Genomic DNA, 6,000 nt, shown 5'->3' with positions numbered 1-6,000 from the left:
TTGCATCTATTTGATTCTTCTCTCTTTTTTTCTTTATTAGTCTTGCTAGCGGTCTATCAATTTTGTTGATCCTTTCAAAAAACCAGCTCCTGGATTCATTAATTTTTTGAAGAGTTTTTTGTGTCTCTATTTCCTTCAGTTCTGCTCTGATTTTAGTTATTTCTTGCCTTCTGCTAGCTTTTGAATGTGTTTGCTCTTGCTTTTCTAGTTCTTTCAATTGTGATGTTAGGGTGTCAATTTTGGATCTTTCCTGCTTTCTCTTGTGGGCATTTAGTGCTATAAATTTCCCTCTACACATTGCTTTGAATGCATCCCAGAGATTCTGGTATGTTGTGTCTTTGTTCTCGTTGGTTTCAAAGAACATCTTTATTTCTGCCTTCATTTCGTTATGTACCCAGTAGTCATTCAGGAGCAGGTTGTTCAGTTTCCATGTAGTTGAGCGGTTTTGAGTGAGATTCTTAACCCTGAGTTCTAGTTTGATTGCACTGTGGTCTGAGAGATAGTTTGTTATAATTTCTGTTCTTTTACATTTGCTGAGGAGAGCTTTACTTCCCAGTATGTGGTCAATTTTGGAATAGGTGTGGTGTGGTGCTGAAAAAAATGTATATTCTGTTGATTTGGGGTGGAGAGTTCTGTAGATGTCTATTAGGTCTGCTTGGTGCAGAGCTGAGTTCAATTCCTGGGTATCCTTGTTGACTTTCTGTCTCGTTGATCTGTCTAATGTTGACAGTAGGGTGTTAAAGTCTCCCATTATTAATGTGTGGGAGTCTAAGTCTCTTTGTAGGTCACTCAGGAATTGCTTTATGAATCTTGGCGCTCCTGTATTGGGTGCATATATATTTAGGATAGTTAGCTCTTCTTGTTGAATTGATCCCTTTACAATTATGTAATGGCCTTCTTTGTCTCTTTTGATCTTTGTTGGTTTAAAGTCTGTTTTATCAGAGCCTAGGATTGCAACCCCTGCCTTTTTTTGTTTTCCATTTGCTTGGTAGATCTTCCTCCATACTTTTATTTTGAGCCTATGTGTGTCTCTGCACGTGAGATGGATTTCCTGAATACAGCACACTGATGGGTCTTGACTCTTTATGCGATTTGCCAGTCTGTGTCTTTTAATTGGAGCATTTAGTCCATTTACATTTAAAGTTAATATTGTTATGTGTGAATTTGATCCTGTCATTATGATGTTAGCTGGTTATTTTGCTCGTTAGTTGATGCAGTTTCTTCCTAGTCTCGATGGTCTTTACATTTTGGCATGATTTTGCAGCGGCTGGTACCGGTTGTTCCTTTCCATGTTTAGTGCTTCCTTCAGGAGCTCTTGTAAGGCAGGCTTGGTGGTGACAAAATCTCTCAGCATTTGCTTGTCTGTAAAGGATTTTATTTCTCCTTCACTTATGAAGCTTAGTTTGGCTGGATATGAAATTCTGGGTTGAAAATTCTTTTCTTTAAGAATGTTGAATATTGGCCCCCACTCTCTTCTGGCTTGTAGGGTTTCTGCCGAGAGATCCGCTGTTAGTCTGATGGGCTTCCCTTTGAGGGTAACCCGACCTTTCTCTCTGGCTGCCCTTAACATTTTTTCCTTCATTTCAACTTTGGTGAATCTGACAATTATGTGTCTTGGAGTTGCTCTTCTCGAGGAGTATCTTTGTGGCGTTCTCTGTATTTCCTGAATCTGAATGTTGGCCTGCCTTGCTAGATTGGGGAAATTCTCCTGGATAATATCCTGCAGAGTGTTTTCCAACTTGGTTCCATTCTCCCCATCACTTTCAGGTACACCAGTCAGACGTAGATTTGGTCTTTTTACATAGTCCCATATTTCTTGGAGGCTTTGCTCATTTGTTTTTATTCTTTTTTCTCTAAACTTCCCTTCTCGCTTCATTTCATTCATTTCATCTTCCATCGCTGATACCCTTTCTTCCAGTTGACCGCATTGGCTCCTGAGGCTTCTGCATTCTTCATGTAGTTCTCGAGCCTTGGTTTTCAGCTCCATCAGCTCCTTTAAGCACTTCTCTGTATTGGTTATTCTAGTTATACATTCTTCTAAATTTTTTTCAAAGTTTTCAACTTCTTTGCCTTTGGTTTGAATGTCCTCCTGTAGCTCAGAGTAATTTGATCGTCTGAAGCCTTCTTCTCTCAGCTCGTCAAAGTCATTCTCCATCCAGCTTTGTTCCGTTGCTGGTGAGGAACTGCGTTCCTTTGGAGGAGGAGAGGTGCCCTGCTTTTTAGAGTTTCCATTTTTTCTGTTCTGTTTTTTCCCCATCTTTGTGGTTTTATCTACTTTTGGTCCTTGATGATGGTGATGTACAGATGGGTTTTTGGTGTGAATGTCCTTTCTGTTTGTTAGTTTTCCTTCTAACAGAGAGGACCCTCAGCTGCAGGTCTGCTGGAGTACCCTGCCGTGTGAGGTGTCAGTGTGCCCCTGCTGGGGGGTGCCTCCCAATTAGGCTGCTCGGGGGTCAGGGGTCAGGGACCCACTTGAGGAGGCAGTCTGCCCGTTCTCAGATCTCCAGCTGCGTGCTGGGAGAACCACTGCTCTCTTCAAAGCTGTCAGACAGGGACATTTAAGTCTGCAGAGGTTACTGCTGTCTTTTTGTTTGTCTGTGCCCTGCCCCCAGAGGTGGAGCCTACAGAGGCAGGCAGGCCTCCTTGAGCTGTGGTGGGCTCCACCCAGTTCGAGCTTCCCGGCTGCTTTGTTTACCTAAGCAAGCCTGGGCAATGGCGGGCGCCCTTCCCCCAGCCTCGCTGCCGCCTTGCAGTTTGATCTCAGACTGCTGTGCTAGCAATCAGCAGCGAGACTCCGTGGGCGTAGGACCCTCCGAGCCAGGTGCGGGATATAATCTCGTGGGGCACTGTTTTTTAAGCCCGTCGGAAAAGCGCAGTATTCGGGTGGGAGTGACCAGATTTTCCAGGTGCCCTCTGTCACCCCTTTCTTTGACTCAGAAAGGGAACTCCCTGACCCCTTGCGCTTCCCAAGTGAGGCAATGCCTCGCCCTGCTTCGGCTCGCGCACGGTGCGCACACCCACTGACCTGCGCCCACTGTCTGGCACTCCCTAGTGAGATGAACCCGGTACCTCAGATGGAAATGCAGAAATCACCCGTCTTCTGTGTCGCTCACGCTGGGAGCTGTAGACCGGAGCTGTTCCTATTCGGCCATCTTGGCTCCTCCCGAGATAATATTTTTCAAGGTAATGGAAACATCTAGTTAACTGTATTTCAATTATTAATAAAAACAGGAAAGATTACCTTAAATATCTTGGAATAACTTTATTAATGAAACAACCTCAATTTTTAACACATAAAAATATTGCATTTAATTCACACAAATTATATTTTATCAATGTTAGCCTATGTTTTATTTTTATTTTTATTTTTTTAAAAACATTTTACATACATAATTTGTTTTATCTATTCATTTTGGCTGCTATGGAGCATTCCATTTAATTGATAAAATGTTTTTATTTATTGATTTTTTTTAAATTATACTTTAAGTTCTAGGGTACATGTGCCCAACGTGCAGGTTTGTTACATATATACACGTGCTGTGTTGGTGTGCTGCAACCATTAACTCGTCATTTACATTAGGTATATCTCCTAATGCTATCCCTCCACCCTCACCCCACCCCACAACAGGGTCTGGTGTGTGATGTTACCCACCCTGTGTCTAAGTGTTCTCATTGTTCAATTCCCACCTATGAGTGAAAACATGAGGTGTTTGTGTTTTTGTCCTTGCAATAGTTTGCTGAGAATGATGGTTTCAAGCTTCATCCATGTCCCTACAAAGGACATGAACTCATCCTTTTTTAAGGCTGCATAGTATTCCATGGTGTATATGTGCCACATTTTCTTAATCCAGTCTATCACTGATGGACATTTGGGTTTGTTCCAAGTCTTTGCTATTGTGAATAGTGCCACTATAAGCATATGTGTGCATGTGTCTTTATAGTAGCATGATTTATAATCCTTTGGGTATATACCCAGTAATGGGATGGCTGGGTCAAATGGTATTTCTAGTTCTAGATCCCTGAGGAATCGCCACACTGACTTCCACAATGGTTGAACTAGTTTACAGTCCCACCAACAGTGGAAAAGTGTTCCTATTTCTCCACATTCTCTCCAGCACCTGTTGTTTCCTGACTTTTTAATGATTGCCATTCTAACTGGTGTGAGATGGTATCTCATTGTGGTTTTGATTTGCATTTCTCTGATGGCCAGTGATGATGAGCATTTTTTCATGTGTCTGTTGGCTGCATAAATGTCTTCTTTTGAGAAGTGTCTGTTCATATCCTTCACCCACTTGTTGATGGGGTTGTTTGTTTTTTTCTGTAAATTTGTTTGAGTTCATTGTAGATTCTGGATATTAGCTCTTCGTCAGATGAGTAGATTGCAAAAATTTTCTCACATTCTGTAGGTTGTCTGTTCACTCTGATGGTAATTTCTTTTGCTGTGCAGAACTCTTTAGTTTAATTAGATCCCATTTGTCAATTTTGTCTTTTGTTGCCATTGCTTTTGGTGTTTTAGACATGAAGTCCTTGCCCATGCCTATGTCCTGAATGGTATTGCCTAGGTTTTCTTCTAGGGTTTTTATGGTTTTAGGTCTAATATTTAAGTCTTTAATCCATCGTGAATTAATTTTTGTATAAGGTGTAAGGAAGGGATCCAGTTTCAGCTTTCTACATATGGCTAGCCAGTTTTCCCAGCACCATTTATTAAATAGGGAATCCTTTCCCCATTTCTTGTTTTTGTCAGGTTTGTCAAAGATCAGATGGTTTAACTAATGTTTTAAAATGTCCACTGTATAAAGCTTATAGGCAAACCTCAAGGCAATCAAAAGATTTGCCTCAGCAAAATCTAAAAATAATAATAAAAAAGGATATTGGATTGGGAGAACGGACTAGACATGCTGGAAACTGAATTATGTAAATTGACATTCAAGCTTCAGGAGGTAAAGCCACAATATTCACAGATTAAAAACTCCATTCTTTACCTTCCTGAAGAAAATGTGGAGCGTAGGTTAATGGAGGGCCTCTAGCTCCCTCCATGACCAGATGAGGAGAGGCTAGCTGCTGGGATGTGGTTAGGGCGGGTGCTGAGGTATTATTACTGAGGAGGGCTTCTTAATCTTTCTCTGGATCACACATTGTTTGAGGATCTCATGTAATCTGTGGACCATCTCCACTGAACAAGACGACATTTTTTTTCATCCTTTTTACAAAGAGATTCAAAGACGTCACAGACCCCAAGATGAGAACTTCTGGTTACACATCTTAAAGAAGGCCTAGGTTCCACACCTTGGAAGGTGTTCAGAGTCTGGAATCAGGAGATTGGGCTCTTCAGGGATCTCTGGAACTTTTTAGTGTCCCTGGGAAAGTGTGACAAGTCACTCTTGACTGGTGACATCCAAGCTTCCTTGAAGGAGGACAGGCAGGTCTCTGGCAACTGTGTGTGTATACCTAAGCATATATGTAGTGGGATAGGGAACTAACACCATCAATTCTGTGTGCTTGCTATGAACTAAGTTATATCATTTTTGTCCTTGTAACCCTTTGAGATAGAAATTCCTTTCCCTACGCTGGCTTACAGAGAAAAAGGTTGAGACTCAAACAGGCAGGAAGCATATCCAAAGTTACATAGGCAGTACCTGTGGATCTGGAGTGTGAACTCCAGGGTTGTGTGGCCTCCAGGCCTTACTCTTCTTCCCATTCAGGAGAAAGGACAATTCTTCTCTCTGTTCCTAAAAAGATCCTTTGAAGATCTCCATCCAGGTGAAAAAAGAACTTTCTCATCAAAAGAATTAATATGTATATACATTTATATTTAAAGAAATTATATATTTTATATTTGCCTTTAATAAAATCACTTTGGGGGAGATTATTTTCTTCTTTTTTTGTATGTAAAATTTTATTCTTGCAATCTTTTATTATCCTGCTGAGAAATAACAATCCCAAGTTGCATTTATTTGATAATGTTCTTTTAAGAAACTCAGCGAATATAACTCCTGACAA

Source organism: Gorilla gorilla, chromosome 4, assembly GCF_029281585.2.
Source record: "Gorilla gorilla gorilla isolate KB3781 chromosome 4, NHGRI_mGorGor1-v2.1_pri, whole genome shotgun sequence".
Lineage (NCBI taxonomy): Eukaryota > Metazoa > Chordata > Mammalia > Primates > Hominidae > Gorilla > Gorilla gorilla.
The sequence above is the reverse complement of the archived record's forward strand: the minus strand, read 5'-3'. Positions refer to the sequence as shown.